The following is an 18,703-nucleotide window of genomic DNA, read 5'->3' as shown; positions in this document are numbered from 1 at the left end:
TCTCCTGTAATTTCTTGACCTCTTCTCTTCTGTCCTTATCTCATCTCCTCCCTTCTCCTCTCTCTTCGCTTTCTTCTCTCCTCTCCTCTTCTCTTCTTTTCTCCTTTCTTAGGTTCCTTCATCTCCCCTTTCCCTCTACTCTCTCCACCTCCCTTTCCCTTTCCCTCATCTTGCCTTCCGCTGTCTTCTCCCCCTCTCCTGTGCTCTCTTTTTTTTCTTCTCACCACTCATTCTCTACCTCTCTTTGCCTACCCTATCTTCTTCTTTCCTCCTCTTCTTTGCTCCACTCATATTCCATCCTCCTCTTCTCTGCTCTCTTTTCCCTTCCTCCCCTCTTCCTCACCTCTCATACTCCACTCTTACCTCTACCGCTCAACTCTCCTCGCCCCTCCCCCCCATCTCACCTTCTCTACTCTTCTCCTCTCGTCTTTCCTCCTCATTTTCTACCCTCCTCTTTTCCTGCTTACCCCTCTCCTCGCTTCCCCCATGGCTTCTCTTCTCTTCTCTCCTTCTTCTTTGCCTCTCCTCTTTTGCCTTCCTATTCTCCAATTTTCCTCAATTCCTTTTTTCATCTATCTTCTCTTCCTCCTTCCCTCTTCTCTCTTCTCCTCTCCTTTCCTCCCCATCCCTTATCCCCCCTTAACCTTTTTTCCTTCTTTCCTACCCCCCTTCTATCCTTTCTTGTTTCCTCATCTTCTTTACTCCCCTCATCTCCCCTTATCATCTCTTCTCCTTGATTCAATTCTCAACCTCTTCTCTTATGCCATACTCTATCTCCTCCTCCTCCTCTCATCTCTTCTTCTTTTCCCTTTTTTGTTCCCTTCTTCTGTCTTCTCTCTCCGCATCTCCTCACCTCCCTTGCTCCTCTCAAGTCTTCCCCTCCCCGTCTTCTCCTCCTCCTTCCCTCTTATCTCTCCTCTCTTCTCTCCTCCCCACCTCCTTTCAAGTGCTCTTGTGGCCTCCCCCCATCTCTTTTCTCCTTTCTTCTTCCCTTCCTTTACTGTATTCCCTCCCCTCTCTTCCTCCACTTCAAAATTGTAAGGACAAATCAGCCCTCCAAAGCTTGAAACCACAACACTGTAAGATACTGTATGATATCAGCATTAAGATCACCTTATAATCACCTAATAAATCATATTAAAATAATTGAGAACAGTATCCAGAGGATTACTGTAATACTCAAGACAACAGTGGAAATGTATGTGAACATCGGATGTGCCCCGAACATCAAAGCAACCAAAACAACCCTTTATAACTGACTGTTTAAGCTCTTACACCATACTATCTTGTATAGTACATTGATCCATGTAAAACTCCAGGCACTGAGTTTTTCCTTCTCTTCAGTCCACATATATTGACTTATAGGATCAGCAAGGCCAAAGAACAAAGTGCCAGAAGTAGATTCTCATTTCTACACATGCAACATACAGAACAGCCTAAAGGCTGAAAGCTGAGTTTGAGTTACTATTGAGTTGCTATGCAATGCTAAGGCATAGGCTACTGTACTTCAATGCTTTCAGCTGTAGAAAAACAAAGTGCAGTACTGTATTTAAAGTCTCCCTCCGTTCAAAAATATGTTTTTTCTTCTTGTTCCTACAGTTGGATGTTTGAACTTCACTGTGCAGAATGATGTACTGTGAAGTCCATTTTTAGTATTTGTGCACTGGAGGCTTCAAATTTCCACATCACACTTGTGTAATTGAATATTGGACCAGGATTGGCTCCAAACTAGATGCGATGTCACAAATCATGCTTGTAGGCCCGCCTCTTATAATCAGATTTTCAGTGAGCACAGCAGATGAATGTAAAAACAAACTCTGCAAGTAGGAGGCATCTTGTGTCCAACAGTTCAGCTTTTAAAATGAAAAGTATTTGCATATTCATAGATTCTGGAATTTATAATGAGGGTGAAGGGGTAGATGCCATTTTAAGGATTTTAACATGGTGATTATATATATTTATATATATTTTTTGTGGAAAAAAACATATCAAACACACATTATTGTTCCAAGCACAGTATTTTTATTTTAACATTTTTAAGCTTTAAGTTAGATGGTGATAGACAGATGGTTCATCCAATCACCTGCCAAGTATTTTTTGAAAGTGCCTGCCCTTTTCTAAACAGTTTCAAAGGACAACTTCTCAGATGGTTCTGTGTAACAAGCCATCTGGCTAGTCAGGTTAATTGTGTTTTTACAGTGCAGTCAAATATAACCTGTTTGAGTGCAAACAAAACTGCAAAGAATATTTAATTGCAAGCAAAAAACTGTTTTGGGATCAAATACCAATCAATTGAAACCAACACTCTTAATTAACAAAAAATAAAACAACTAGTAAAAGTAAAATACAAGGTGGATGCTCAACAGATGCAGTGCAGGGACAGGTGGCTGCTGGCATATCGACCTGGCCCTACTGTATGGAGATATTCAGCTGTACTGGGCTTTGAGAGGAGTGCTGTGTACAGTGGGGGATGATGGAGTTCTAGGCTATGCTCACTGAATTTAAACATCATCAGTGTTTTCTCCAGCTTTTTATCAACTAAAGTGCTGAGATACAGGGCGAGTGTGTACTGTACCAGCATTTTAGGGCCTAATAATAACAGAGTTTGTGTTGTGTTCTGGTAATTTCATTCCAAGAGGTCAGGTAGTATTCTTCTTGATTGTATATAATTTGATTGAGTTTGATTCTTGGATGCTCCTCAGTGTTTGTAATAGCAGATGATGTTAAAGGATAAGGCCTGCGATTTTTCTTATTGTCAACAAATCTCATGTGTAGAGTCAAACCAGCAATGAAGTGATCTACTTGCTGTGCCATAGACTGCTGTTGTTGTCCAAAAACTATAAAAAAAAAACACATCACTGAGCCACGCACTGGGTGACAAGTTCCTTTACCAAAAAGAGTTTGGGTACAGTAATTTGCTTAGAAATGGCTTCAAAAATGAATAAAAGCGATCACATTCTCAGTCTCTGGAGAGTAGTTCCATGTAAGGCAGAAGCCACTGTACATGCAAAGGAGCATGGTTCAGTTTACAGAGCTGCTCTAGCTTGCAGTGCTACATATCACAACCTCTTGACTGAAGTTCTTTACAATGTACAATGACTGTATTTTTCCTGCCACTCCATTATAAAGGTGGAGTGACAGGTCCTATTGACTGACTCCTACACTGAAATTTCACATTTTCTGTCTCTCTCCATCCATCCTGGACCCAAGCACAGGGGAGGGCTGTCCATTCTGTTCATGGGCTGAGACCTTAGAGACCTCAAAGTAGCTGTCGTGAAAATGAGGAAGGGGCCCCTCCACCCACTGGAGATACATTGATGTAAAAGTCATCTACAGTGCTGCTTGAAAGTTTGTGAACCCTTTAGAATTTTCTGTATTTCTGCATTAATATGACCTAAAACGTGATCAGATATTACACAGATATTACACAAGTCCTAAAACTAGATAAAGGGAACCAAATTAAACAAATGAGACCAAAAGAAAATATTTTTTCGTTTTTTTCATTTATTTATTGAGGAAAATTATCCAATCTTACATATTTGTGGGAGGCAAAAGTATGTGAACCCTTGCTTTCAGTAACTGGTGTGTCCCCCTTTTACAGCAATAACTTTAACCAAACGTTTCCGGTAACTGTTTATCAGCTCTGCACATCGGTTTGGAAGAATTTTAGCCCATTCCTCCTTACAGAACAGTCTCAACTTAGGGATGTTGGGCTTCTCAACATGAACTACATGTTTCAGGTCCTTCCACAGCATTTCTTTAGGATTAAGGTCAGGACTTTGACTCAGCCATTCCAAAACATTATCTTTCTTCTGCTTTAACCATTCTTTGGTAGAACGACTTGTGTGTTTAGGGATACTATCTTACTGCATAACACACTTTCTGTTGAACTTCAGTTCACAGACAGATACCTTGACATTTTCCTGTAGAATTGGCTGGTACAACTCAGAACTCATAGCTCCATCAATGATGCAAGCTGTCCTGGTTCAGAGGCAGCAAAGCAGCCCAAACCATGATACTACTACCACCATGTTTCACAGATGGGTTAAGGTTCTTATGCTGGAATGCAGTGTTTGCTCATTGCCAAACAGAACGCTTCTCATTCAAGCCCAAAAGTTCAATTTTGGTCTCATCCTTTCACAGAACATTGTTCTAATCACCTTCTGGCTTATCCACATAGTCTTGAGCGAACCGTAGACGGCAGCAATGTTCTTTTTGGAGAGTAGTGGGTTTCTCCTTGCCACTCTGCCATGCACACCATTGATGTTCAATGTTCTCCTGATGGTAACATCGACTATAGCCACTGCAAGAGAGGCCTTTAGTTTCCTAGATGTTACACTGGGGTCCGTTGTGGCCTCTTGGACTATTACACACCTGCTCTTGGTGTGATCTTTGTTGTTCGACCACTCCTGGGGAGGGTAACAATGGTGATGAATGTCCTCCATTTGTACATGATCTGCCTGACAGCCGACTGGTGGAGTCCAAACTCTTTAGAAATGGTCTTGTAACCCTTTCCAGCTTAGTGAGCATCAACAACTCTTCTTCTAAGATCCTCAGAAATATCTTTTGTTTGAGCCATGACACTCTTCCACAAACCTGTGTAGTGAAGCTCAGAAATTGACAGTGAAGACCCAGATTTCTCTTCTTTAAATAAGGTAGGGCCACCCAGACTCACACTTGATTGTCATCCCATTGATTGAAACAACTGACTGTAGTTTCCCCTTCAAATGAATTGATAATCCTAGGGGTTCACATACTTTTGCCACACACAAATATGTAACATTGGATCATTTTCCTCAATAAATAAATGAACAAGTGTAAGGTTTTTGTCTCATTTGTTTAACTGATGTCTCTTTATCTAGTTTTAGGACTTGAATGGAAATCTGATCATGTTTTAGGTCATATTTATGCAGAAATAGAGCAAATTCTAAAGAGTTCACAAACTTTCAAGCAGCACTGTATGTCTGAATGACAAAAAGCCATCACTTTCATAGATAGATGGAGCAGCAATGTCAGGTATTCCATGTTTGAAAAGTGTAGCTTAAGTTGCAGTGTGGCTGGTGACGTGTTTTCCTCTCAGGACTCACTGTAGTGGTGCAAGCTGAGATCAGTCAGTGCTGCAGCAAACCAATTTAAGTTTGACTTGCATAATGGTCATACCAGCTCTCCTTCATACTTGCTCCCCTTCATACTTCCTGTTCATGCTGAACTGCATGTATGCCCAAGAATACCAAAGGGGCTGTCACGTGGCTTTAGGGCTCACCAGATTCATTCATACCAGCCTGACACTCAATCAGAAGACGCACTTTGTCCTTCACTATAGGGAAATTTCCACTTTCTAGGGTGAAGTGGAGCCATTATTTGATGGTGCACACTTGAATGTGTTTGGGGGAACCAGTCAGAGGAATAGAGGAAGACAATTTCTTGTGACCAATAAACAATATCTGTCTTCTATCAAATGCAGTTGTACAAGCTATTTTCTAAGCTTAACCAAGTGGCTTTAGCTGTAGCTTAGTATCCAGGAATTTCATCTGTAATGGACAAATGCATCAAATGCCAACATTGTCACTGCAGGAGGTAGTGTCTTTCACAAGGTGAAAAATAAATGCTTGGAGGTTGGGGTAGTGGATGGGAATGTAACACGGGGGCAGTGTTACAGACCTGCAATTAATGTATCTATTTCATTACCTGTAACTACAGTATCTTTCCCTGGCCTTAAACCACACTGTGGTTGCCATGCACTGATATTGTAGAAAGCAATAATTTTAAAAATATTGGCACTAAATGTAGAAGAAAATGCTGCTGAACATAACCCAGGGTTTTTGCAGCATAGTCCAACAGAAACATTTTTATCAAGTGATTTTTGTTTAGTTGCCTAAGCTTAAGCACACTTTAACCATGATGTTGTTGCCATGTTATTGAATCAATAGCTAACTGATAAATGTTGGTAGTGGATGTTTTGCAGAAACATTCAATATGAACATTTTGTCTTGACATGTTAAACAATAATATGATAAAATATTTTTCTGATGCAGAATAGTTACATCAGGTGAATAGAGGATAAATGTTGCAGAAAACAGACAGATGGATAGATGGCTGGATAGATATACTTAAGGTTGGTTTGATTTAAATTAGAGCTGTAACAATTAGTTGATTGACAGAAAATTAATGGGCAACCATTTTGATAACTGAATAATTGTTTCAGTCATTTTTTAAGCAAAACGTTGCTGGTTGCAGCTTCTCAAATGTGATGATTTAATGCTTTCCTTTGTAATACAAGACAGTAAACTGATTACCTTTAGGTTTTGGACTGTTGGTTGGACAAAACAAGACATTTGAAGATGTCACCAATTACTCAGGGAAATTGTAACAGGTATTTTTCACTATTTTCTGACATTTTAATAAAAAAATGACTAATCACCAGCAATTAATTATGTATGATTATTACAATTAAATTTGTTTAAGAAATACATAAATACAGGTACAAGAAAATTATTGCAGTGACCTTGAAACTGAAATTAGTTTTTTTGTGGATACAGTAAATGTGAATATGATGTAGTCTAGATAAGTCTACTTATATTCTGTGAGGGCATGCAATCCCTGAGGTGACCTACAGTATGTGTTGTTTCTAGAGGGCATGCCGCTAGCATGGCAAAAAATACCAGATTGTTGTGTTTGGTATAAATTGGTATTTATACCAATATTTAATTTGGTATAAAATTTCTTGGACTCTCCAGCTACATTTGTTTTGTTAGTTTTTTTTTTTTTTTTGAATTTAGTGGTAATTGTTTGTCTGATTTGGTGTTTTGGCTGACCTCCTTTCAGATTTGACAAAGGCCCAATCAAGATAACCACAAGTTTAGTGCCTGATTGTTGTGCTTCTTTTCCTTGTGATTTCTGCAGATTACATTAAATTTAGCTGAAATTAACATGAAGCTGTATCATTGTTGCAAAACACAGCTGGATCATCAAAACATAGGACTACTACTATGGATTTACTCATTTGGGATTTTTTTGGCAACAACTAAATGAAAAATGGAGGACCCTGAAGTCTTTCTGGCAAAGACAGATACTAGTAAAAAATCAGATTGCTCCTGTCATCTTTGTTTTCCAAGAAAATCCATGCTCCTTTACTTACTGAGCTCTGCCATTCTGTATATGTAACATGCATGGCTTACCCTACATACTAACAGTCCTATAAATAAATACAGCTTTGTATAATGGAGCAGGCTGACTATTCTTGACAGGCATCTTTGCAAGAAGGTACATGCAGAGCTGCAACAGACACAACAAGAGTGCTGTTTCCAATCTACAGTGTCATAAATACAATTTTAATGCACATTATCAGACAAGCATAAGTCAGAAAATCTTTACCCTACAAACCATAGTTTTCTTGGCCTTTATCTGATCACACTCTCCATTTATACTGTATTCCCCTCACTGCAGCTGCTTATATTTAATTGAAAGGTGGATTAAAATTTAAAATCTACACTTGGTACATTGTTTCGCTGGCTTTTTTCTTTAGCAGAGAGACTTGCCAGACACTTTGAATTTGGCAGAGCAGAGCATGCAGACCTCCAATGGGCAGGGGGTGAATCTGTAGCTTTGACTACGGAGATCTACTAAATACTGGCATAAAGCCACACTGTAACACAACTGGGCTCACACAAAGTCCCACTTGCTTATGCAACTTTTGGATATCCCTGCCTTTTATATCACCATCTCTGAATCAGGATGTTTACTTCCTCCATGGCCAGAAACTTTCTGCCATGATTTGATCTTTTGGCAGTGTATTTTATATATCCTGACCCAAAAGAAAAAAAAGCAAACAAACAAAAAAGAAAAAAACATAATGTGGCAGTCAACATTGTCCTCATTAACTGTCTAAAACAGGCATTACATTACTGTGTGATACCAGCTCGCCTGTTATCAACTGACAGACAAGCTGTTTGAATTCAGTAGTGGTGGCACAGTAGAGTGGTAGTCATTATCTGATTGCTTGACAACACTTTTTTTCCAATGGAGCTCTATGACACAGAGGAATAAGATATATCAGGCTTTGGATGCATAGACCATACTTATGTAGATCAATACATTGTTGGTTTTGGTCTTTTTATGGGATTTGTTGACAGTAAAAAAATATAGAGAATGCCAACCTTATCTTTTAAGTGAGTAAACTGACAGGTGTTTACTTTTACTGGACAAGTTAGCTCTTGTGACCATGTGAATTATGACAGAAGTAGCAATCCTGTCTCCTAAAACTTTTTGCTAGTTTACAACAAGAAGTACAAAAAAGAAAACAAATGCAAAACCATCAGGGGGGTATTTCATTAAGGCTGATAATGAAATCTGTGCTTAAGTGAAAAAGCCTGGTTTGAATTAACTTTGACTTCCACTCAAGGCTCAAGCCGTTCCACTAACACAATTCAGCCATGTCTAGTCAATGTACGTGCACGGAGTACATAAGCAGCCCAGAAGAGTCGATTGTCGAAAAGAGGATATTATGTCACAAAAAGAAGGGAAAATGAGAGTGGTGTTTTTCTCAGCAGCAGAACAAACCCTGCTGATGGAACCTTACAAGGAATATAAAGGAGTCATCAGCAAAAAGGGCAATACTGCCACAATTAACAAGGCGAGGGAGATGGCTTGGCAAAATATTGCAGACAGACTAAATGCATAAGTTATACAAGCCTACTTATTGTTTTATTTGTATTTGTTAATAAATGAACATTCAGATCAATAGATAGAGTAAGACTGTGGCTATATCTATATATCTATATGTGGCAATATCTAAAAGGCATCGTCTACTTTTCCTCAACAGGCATCAGTTTCTAAATGGTAGTAACTAACGGCTGGCCTATATCTTTCAGTGAGTGGAGACACTTTATACCTACTAGATCCCCCGACTCAAGATGCTTAAGGCATAGCTGTCCCATGTGTGAGCAGGTCTCATTTTGTTAAAACACTGTGCATCTCATGCAATTCTTTTGCTTTACCAGGTGCAGTGTTCTTCTTTTTGATGGTTGTATATGTCCCCACGTCTCGCTAAAAATACCTGGTTTTGTCAGTTGCAATTGGAAGCGAGCAGTGGTCTCAAACAGTGGTCTCTGCAGCTGAGATGCTTTTGCAACTTTCTGCCGTTATATATGCAGCTAATTTTCCAGCCAACCCGCCTCCTCCTAAACATGTAAGTGAGGTCATATAGATGTCATCTGAACTACGTCACTTTCCCTATGATACATGTTGTAGAAATGTTGATATGCTACATATTAAACGCATTGAAACGTAGAGATTCAACGTATCCGTGGTTTGCAGAAATGTACAATGCCAACATTTTATTCTGGCGACTGACCAACTACATAATCAGCTACTCTCTGAAACATTTTCTCTTTCCTAGGATGTCCGTTCGATATGCAAGTGTCATCCGCTCATTGGCACTGAAAGCCAGAAACTGGACACTAAAGGCTAAAAATTAAGAGGTTGAAGTTGAAGATAAGATGTCTTCACAGCTTAAACAAAATGAATGAAGTAATAAATAACTTCAACACAACTTTGACACACTTTTCTTTCTTAAATTATACATGCTAAGTTTTCAAATAAAAGGGTTCACTCCAAAACAAAGGTGACCATAAATTAAATGTGGATTAACTGAAATTGGTATTTTTTTAAAGGTCCCTCACAGTTCTTCCATCCATGGGTTCCTGAAGGGCTGGGTCAGTATCTTCCCATTTCCCCTCCAGCAACATTCTGGGCAGTCTCTCATGGCATTGAGTGGCAATGTTGTGCAAGACTGTAAATGCTGACAAGTATTCACACTTTTGCTCTTCATATCTTTATTTATTCTTCCATATGTTTTTCGATAGCTTTCAAATATCAAAATGTTAGGCTCTTTAAGGATATTTATGATCTTACTTTTCTTTTTTCTAGCATAGTCCAGTGATTTTGTATATTTTTTTTGAAATATTAAAATTTGTAATGGAAAGTCTAAGGAAGGAATGTTTGAAAGTTGATATCTCAAAAACTAAAAGTACTTAATTATTCATACTTCCTGGGTAGGTGTCCCACGTGGAAAGGCTTAAGATATTAAAACATGGTCCCGATAGGACCACCATGTGGTCAGTTATTACATGTTTTACATTTTGGCTATTAATTCATGAATCTTGAGGCCTATCAAAACAATATTTGCACAGTGTGTTCCTTGGACACTGTCGATTCGACTGATATAGGCCACGCCCATTTGCACCTGGAAAAATTTTCCATCATTTTGGATTTTTTGCTTCTGTTGGCACATTTCATCTAATCTTGGGACATATCATTTTTAGATGACCCTGAATAAAACTTGTGAGTTTGTTTTTGGGTATCTCTTACCCTTTGTCTGTAAGTGGTTACCAAAATTTTGAAGGCGTGGTCTGATGCACTTAATGGGCCATCACTCTTCAACCAAATTTGTGAATGTTGTACATACAGCCACAATAGCTTGCACTGCAAGTTATTTCATCTGTCAGCATTCTCATGCTTTTTTAGAGGAAATGCATTTTCTTATTAAAGATTTTATACTGACAAAGTCAAGATTTTCTTCGTGGCTTCCAGACTCCTGCTGTTCAGTGTCAGGTCTGTTCCTCCTCAGATTACTTGAAGCAGGGCCTAATCGCTCCAATTAAACAGATCACCGTGCGATGCCATTTAAGATAATTCCTTAATTATTTATGAAGGCTCTTTCTGCCCAACGTGACTGAGCCATTAGAGTGGGTTCCTTTTACTGCATCAATTAACCCTACATGGTTTCAGCATTAGCTTCCTGGGACTTACACTTGTCATAAAAACACAGAAACCTGCAGCTGATTGCTTCAGTGAACAAATTAAGAAAAGAAGACTTCTTTTTCTTGCCATGGCTCTCACACTGTTTTTGCTGCAGGACGGTGTAACTGCTCAGGCCTCACTTCAGCACGCTCTTCTTGATGCAAACCCCCAAAGAACTGAGGTTAAATGGGGGACTGAAACATTCACATTAATGTAATAACAAGTTGATACTGTAGAAAATATAAACATGCATGCACTGTCAAAGAAGCGGTGCACAGAGTTAGCTGTGTCACAACTTCTTATATTCTGAGATTCACATAGCCATGAAGTAATTGGCACCCTGCTGGGCCACTGACTATGAAACAGAATACAAGCACATGAAAAGATGTGTCAGAATCTAAGAAATACCAGATAGCTGGTTGAAGAGTGGATTTGATCTTGGGTCTTATTGGTAAAGAAATCACAGCCATTTATTATTCAAAGGTGACTTAGATGTACCTAATTGAGATATTTTGTACTTGGCTGCATAGATGGATTAATAAATGGGTCTAATGGGCACAGACCCAGGAGCCAGACTCTCTGTGTATGCTGGAAGGACCTTGGGGAAGTGGAAGGAGTTATAGGGTTTCCACCAGTGTATTGCAAGCTCTGCAGCCCAGTTGACTCCCTGCTAGGCCTAAGCACCTTGGATTTTTTTTAAAATGTATTTTTAAGATGTTTTTTAAACTACAGTTACAGTGGCTCAGTTGGAAACACAGATATAATGGTAAGAAAGCTACTTACAGTAGCTTGCATGCAAAGGACAGAAAGTTTTGCTAGCAGTTGTGTTGAGAGCAGTTTGAGGCACCACTCATGTTTTAACTGTGGTGTGCAGGCTAACGGCTAATGGTAAGCTAGTGGAGTGAGTGAGTGGGCGAGTGAGAGAGCGGCGCTGTGGTTGCCGTCAGGGTGGACAGAAGTGTGCTGATCAGCACAGAGTTGGATGAGCAGTATAAACTGTGAATGTAGCTGTACACATATACTATGAACCACATTTTTTGGAAGGCAGTGGATTCACTAGGACCTGTTTCAAGCAGTGATGAGGGTCATCCAGCTGTTTCACATTTCAGGCAATGATGTGTAATAAAAGTAAAATTGACGTAGCCAACATTCCCAATAGTACCAATGGTTCAGGACCCCTGAAGGGTTGCAAGATAAATCTGAGGAGTGTGCTGATTAACAAGATAGGATATGAGGTTTTCTCTAACTCTCTCTCTAGCTTGACCTCCTCTAACGTCTGAAAATGATTCAAATGATGCCCTCTGAGAAGGGATAATCACTCCTTGGGGTCGCAAGCAGTAAAGGTTTAGGTCAGGGGTCGGCAACCTATGGCACACATGCCTATGTCGGCATGTGAGGCCATTAAAACGAGCATGCAGAGCATCTCGATAAAAAAAATATTTAATATACTTTTTTATTGATAAAAAACTTTTTTAATATAAAGTGTAGCCTAATGGTGAAATAAATGAACAATTTGATTTAAAATAACTGTAATAATTAGTTAGTCTCAAAATACACCATTGTTTTTGACAGCAAGAGAGCACACACAGTCTATGTGGTTTATTATACTCCTCCTCCCCTCTCCCTCTTCTACCCATCTACCCATGAGCACAGCATTACTGTGGTAGTGAAAACGTATGATAGCTACCCAGCTTTCCTTTTTGCTTTCTTTCAAGAACAACTGATGATGGCAGAAGCAAAAAAAAAGTATGTTGTCTAATATTTGCCTCTTTCAGCCATCCTGGACAAACAAATTCAGATTTATTTCACAAAAGGACCAAGCTTCACAAGGATTTGCCACTCCACTGCAGTGTTAGGTTGCTGAGTGCTTTGATGCAATCAAGGCTTTCCTGATTGAGAAGGAGCAAGACTACCCTAAGCTGGAGGATGAGAAAGGACCACCTCAACAAGTTCAACCTACAGCTGCAAGGCGTGGGCCAGACAGTGTTGGCTCTGTTGGATGCATCGACAGCATTTTTGGCAAAGATTGGAGTCTACTCGCAGGACATTCAAAGTGGAATCTTCATTATTTCAAGCACCTGAAAGAGCTGTCAGGGCCTCAAACTGTCAACTGCAATGATGTCACCATGTATATGCGAGAGCTGGAGTCAGAGTTCTGTGCCAGATTTCAGGACTTTCAGCACTACGGCCCATTTTTTTTCTTTTTTGATAAACCCCGAACACTTGGGTGAAACAGCATGTCCCTGTTTCAGTGGATGGGGATTGAGGAGCTTGAAATGCAGCAGATAGAACTCAATGCATCCTCACTGTGGGCATCTAAATTCACACAGCTGTGCAAAACACTGGAAACTGCCAACATCAACTTAAGGGCCCCCATTCTGGCCTGTTGGGAAAGCTCGCCAGAGAGGTTTGACTGTCTGAAGAAGGTGGCCTTTGCATTGATTTCAGCATTTGGATCCATATATATGTGCGAACAGATATTCTCACTTATGAAGTCAATATTGAGTCCCACGTGGACCAGAGGTCATGCAGCTCAGCAAAGAAAAGCAAGGAAAAGGGTTGCACTAAATCGGTAAAATTGAATTAATTTTCTTTTGTGCGGAATCTAGATGGGGAGACAAGCAGCAGTAGTAAATAAATAAATAGATACATGTTTATTATGAAAATGAATTGGCACTTGGGTCTGTGATTTTTTTTTAAACATTGTAAAGTGGCACGGGACATCCAAAACGTTGCCAACCCCTGGTTTAGGTAAATGTGAGAGGCTAATTGACACTTACAAGGTTCTTTATTACTATTTTGGTATTTCCTATTGTGAGCTGTATATATTGCGTATAAGGAGCACCACGATTTTTAAATTTTTTTAGTATAATTCAGTTTCATTCAGCGAACATGTTAAATTACAACTGCATCCTTACTCTTTGTATGCAGGCAGTGTTTATATTCCAGATGTACTGATGAAACATGTTTTTCTAGGGCTGGTGGACTATGTAGACATATGCTGCTTAGAGAGAGAGAGAGAGAGAGAGAGAGAGAGAGAGAGAGAGAGAGAGAGAGGTTGCAAATTGCAACCAAATGAATACACCTCCCCTAACCCTCCCCTTCCAAGTGTGTAGGAGAACCTATGGTAGCCGCGAAAATGTGAAGGCCCTCGTTAGAGCCAACGTTTGGTTTGTCTATTCTGGGCTATTGTATAAACATGGTGGTGCAACATGGCGGCCTCCGTGGAAGAGGACCCGCTCCCTATGTAGATATAAAGGGCTCATTCTAAGGTAACAAAAACACGATTCTTATTTTCAGGTGATTATACATGAATGAAAACATACTTATGAATATTATATTCCATTTCTGCCAAGTCTGTTCCATTAGATGCCACTAAATCTTACACACTGGTCCTTTAATTTTTATTAAATTCATGAAAGGTTCAAATTCAACTATCAAGGTCTGCAGCACATACTCATTTATTTTGGAATTTGGACAGTTAAACCTCAGAAAGATGTTTCACTGTTTCAGAAAGAAAACAACATTGAGAGATTGTATGGACTTACAGGAGCTATTGGAGCAAAGGCTACAATGGAAGTGACATCAGCACTAAGGCTTTCTGAAAGTTTTTTACAATTTGGGCTGTTTCTGAGTAGTTTTAGTATTTCTAACTAGTTTTCACTTCATTGTTAAGTAACATAGTCTGTCAGTGTGGAACTGCTTTGACCTTCGTGCAAGCCAAGGCTTCCCCTCACCCACACTCTGTCTCTGTCACTCTCACACTGTGAGCGTCACAGGTCAGCAGTTTTAGTTAATGGAGGCTAAACTGTGTGAGGTGTGTAGTGTGTGCCAGTCATTAATGAATGAGATACAGATGCCTGTTTGATGGACATTTAAAAATAGAGGGGGTGTAAGATAAATTAATCAAACAATCTGTGTTGTGTGTTTCCCTTTCAGCTACTTCCCAGTACTAAATGCACATCCTTTCCAACTCTAATCACACAGTATGATGTCATATTCATGTGGTGAGGACAGTAGTGGAGGCTTATTAATTATCCCTAGGGGAGCTAAGGGGAGTTTAATGAGTAACAGCAGGTGCTAAAAACAATTAAATAACGAAACGTAATAATAAGAATACATGTTTAGACAATAATGTGAGTTACACTGCCATAAAATGAGGGTCAAGTGGGCCAAATTGTCAAATCAGCATTATGTGGATGCACATGCTGGCGTTATGAAGACTGACTTAGTCATTGACAGAAAATTAATCGCCAAAAATGCCCAGGGTTAGGGGTTAAATCTGGTTCAAAACATTTATTGTAATTGCTTGATACTGATGTTTTTTTGTATATGGTCTCTGACAAATGAATGAATTAAAAAATCACTATGTAACTCATTGCAGGGGCCCAAACTAAACTTTCATTATGTTTCCTTGCTTTTTGTGATGTTAATATTTTGTAATTGAATGACTGCATGTTCCATGTGTGGACTGAAGCAGTGTTTTTCTCTTTCACACTCAAACACACAGACACCTTCTTTTCCCTGACTCACCATTTAATGACCATGATCATTTGTATCTGCTCCACAGATTGTTTATTGCCTGTCAAACCGATGCCACTCTTAACCTCACAGAACATCACAGTCCATCTGTAATAAAGAGGATGAAGTTGTCTTATGTCACAGGTAAAAAAAATGAGCTGATCTGCTGGTGTGTATTCAGGAGATAGTGTTCCAGTCAGTGCTTAAGCTGTGTGGAGTGTTTCTGGATGAAGTGGGATTGAATTAGACAGGCTTCACTGTTGAAAGAACTGGATTTCAAGAGGCTTTACGCATGTAGAACAATGCTGCAATAGCCTCAAACGGAGCGAGAGGTTGAAAACATATTCAGATGAGGAGAATCTAGGCTGGACTAATGAATCATAATTAAAAAAAAGTACCTCAGTCGAGCAATGCTGTAATTGGATAGCACATATGAAGGCGTAGAGTACAGCTCTGAGGCTGTCTCCCAAGCTCAACTAGCCGCTGGCTTTTGTGTAAATCGCTGGGCTGAAAGGATTTTAGACCACAGCTGGCGGAGCACGGGGTGCTGGCCAAATGAATTTACTCTGAGAATGCAGACAGGCATGAGATCAATAGTAATTAGATTCCTAATGTGTTTCACTTTGCACAAGTTTGCTCACATGGCAGAACTTTTAGGTTCAACTTTTAGGTGAAACTTTCCAGTGGAGAGGAGACTTAATATAGAATATCTTTCTCCAAATAAACCTTTAAGACCTCCAGCCGTGTGAATGAGGACAGAAACTTTCTCGTTCAATACATTTGATGAAGTCACGTCATGTCTGTCAACATCTGTTCAAGCAGAAGGCAGCGAAGGCATAAGTCAAAGCTAAGTTTGTCTTAATTTGCATTTCAACATTGCCCCCTGGAGTTGTTTTGACTCATCATCTCATTTGCTTTTATTCATTTTCATTACACTCATGAGCTAATAGAAGATTTGCAAATGTGCCGTGACACACACCCGTGATTACTGCTCCGCTATGAGTTGCTTGACAAGAGCGCCGGCCCCTCGCCTCTGCACGCCTCGCACCAGATAAGCGAAATGAGAGCTGTCACTAAAAGGCATGCAGATTCAAGTAGTTCCAGGTAGAATCCCCATTCCACTAATATTAGCTTGCAACAATTATAGAACTTGTTATAATGGAAAAATGGATTCACATAAAAACAGACCATGAAAGCACTTGAGGAAGTCAATACATCTTTACTCTGCCAATGTACCAAGTACTGAAAATAAAAAAGTATTAATTATATACAAGGGACTTCTTATTCAATTATTATTATGTGATGTCTCTTTTTGTGTCTTCGTGTACCAGCTATACTATTTTTTCTTTTAGTCAAATTTAGTTTTCCTAGGCTCTAGGAAGGTTTTGCATATATAAAACCTTCATGTTTTAAGAATTCATAACACAAAGAGAAATGATTGATCTTATTTGAAGTTGGAGGTGTCCTGTCAACAGTTTTACAGATGTCTCTTTTATGATGGCGGTCAATAGGAAAAATGCTTTCTAGGTCGCAGGGGATTTTTTTTTGTTGCAATACTGCAAGTGACCACTAGGGGAAATTAGCAGCGAGGTTGAGCAGTGTCACCGTATCCAGCTCTATATACATACAATACAATATGGATACAATAACTTACGTAGACATTTTCCACACTTGACCATAGTTTTGTATTTCTGTACAGGGTGTCTTCATTGTAAAGGCTCAGTCACACTAGTATTAATAAAATACAGACTAAAATCATTTATTTCAATGGAATGCCCTCAATAAGTGAATTCAGTCATGGAAACAAAGTAAATTTGTCATCTGTTTTTACATAGAATTACACTCCTAAATACAGCAAGCTATCATGTTGAAACCATGAACAACAATGAAGCTATGGCAACATTCAATGAAGATCATTTCTCTCACGTTTCGCCTATGTTGGTGAATTTGGCTCGAATCACTTCTGCTTTTCCGCACTGTTAAAGTCTCTTACATTCACAAATTCTGTCGTCACTATATCTGACCAATGAGCTTTCTGACCATGTTCCTCAAGCTAATCAGTCCTTAAATGCAGTTTTATAAATCACTATGATCCTATCATTCTATCGCTCAGGCCCACAGTTTTGTCCTTTTTGTTGCAAAGATGAAAGTAAGGGTGTGGAGGTCAAGGTGGTGGAAGGATGTGTAGTGGGGATCCAAATTTTAACCAGTTTCCTTAATTGGTAGTCAGCCATGTTAACAATCAAAAGTCAAGTAAACGTTTTTCTAATGACCAATGGGCATCACAAAATCAGAGTACATTAGGAATTTAAAGAGCAGATTCAGTTAACATCAAGTTACTGGAATTAAATAACACAAAATAATAAATTTGCAGAGCTCCCTCTATATGGGGCTTTTTTTCAATCTTTACTCAACAGCATGGTCTTTCAATTTGAGAGAATGATTTATTGATTTCACATTCAGATTTTGTAATTCTTTCTTTCTGCTTGTGCACAGATTTGTTCTGCTTCTGCTCAAACTGTATGCTTGCACTCAGATACATTGTTGCCTGCACAGATTTCCTGCTCCGGCGTCAGACCTTCTCTTCGCACTCAGGCTGCTTCTGGGCACTCGTGAAACTTCTGCTGTCAAGATTTCTGCTCTGAAATCTGAAATCAGCCTCCCGTCGGTGTGCTAGAGGAGAAAACGCCTCCATGACTCAGGAGCAGGAGTCTAGCAGATCGCTGGCTAGCATTGGCTGCAAAAGTACCTCAAGTCATTTTTTAAAATTTTAATTATGCTCAAATTGTTTAGGTGTTATTTGCAGCACGAGAATACATCCATCGATAATATGCTTGGCTTCTTCTGTATTTTAGTGTTTAGGAATTTATTTTATTGACTCCAATCTCAGTTAATGCTACAGCCTGATTATTGTAGACTGAGATCCACATTTAACTACTCATAATTTCTCTGGATTTGACTGCCCTGCTAGTCATCAGGTCGGCAGTTAATATCTGTGACACAATTTAAGGATTTCCTCAGCTTAATCAGTAACAGACCCCTTGTTGTTCAACTGGAAAGCTAGTGTTTAATGTCTACAGTGCAACCAGTAAACATGTATCAGATTTAATGTAGATATGCTGTTTTGGTACCTGCAAGTGGGGATATGTTTACTATATTTACAATATGTAAAATCTTTCTGATTTGCCACAGCAACGGTAAACATCATATGAAGAGAAGGATATATACAGTTGTCGCGGGTTCGCTTTCAATGACGGCTCAGACGACGAGAAACTTCAGCGTGGTGATTTTTATTCACACCAAGTTCCCCCAAACAAGAGTGGCAAAAATATTTACAGTGCAGAAGTGGGAAAACCCTAACAACAACAACAACAACAAAAAA

Source organism: Thunnus maccoyii, chromosome 24 (genome assembly GCF_910596095.1).
Source record: "Thunnus maccoyii chromosome 24, fThuMac1.1, whole genome shotgun sequence".
In the NCBI taxonomy this organism is placed as follows: Eukaryota; Metazoa; Chordata; class Actinopteri; order Scombriformes; family Scombridae; genus Thunnus; species Thunnus maccoyii.
This window is presented reverse-complemented; position numbering follows the sequence as displayed.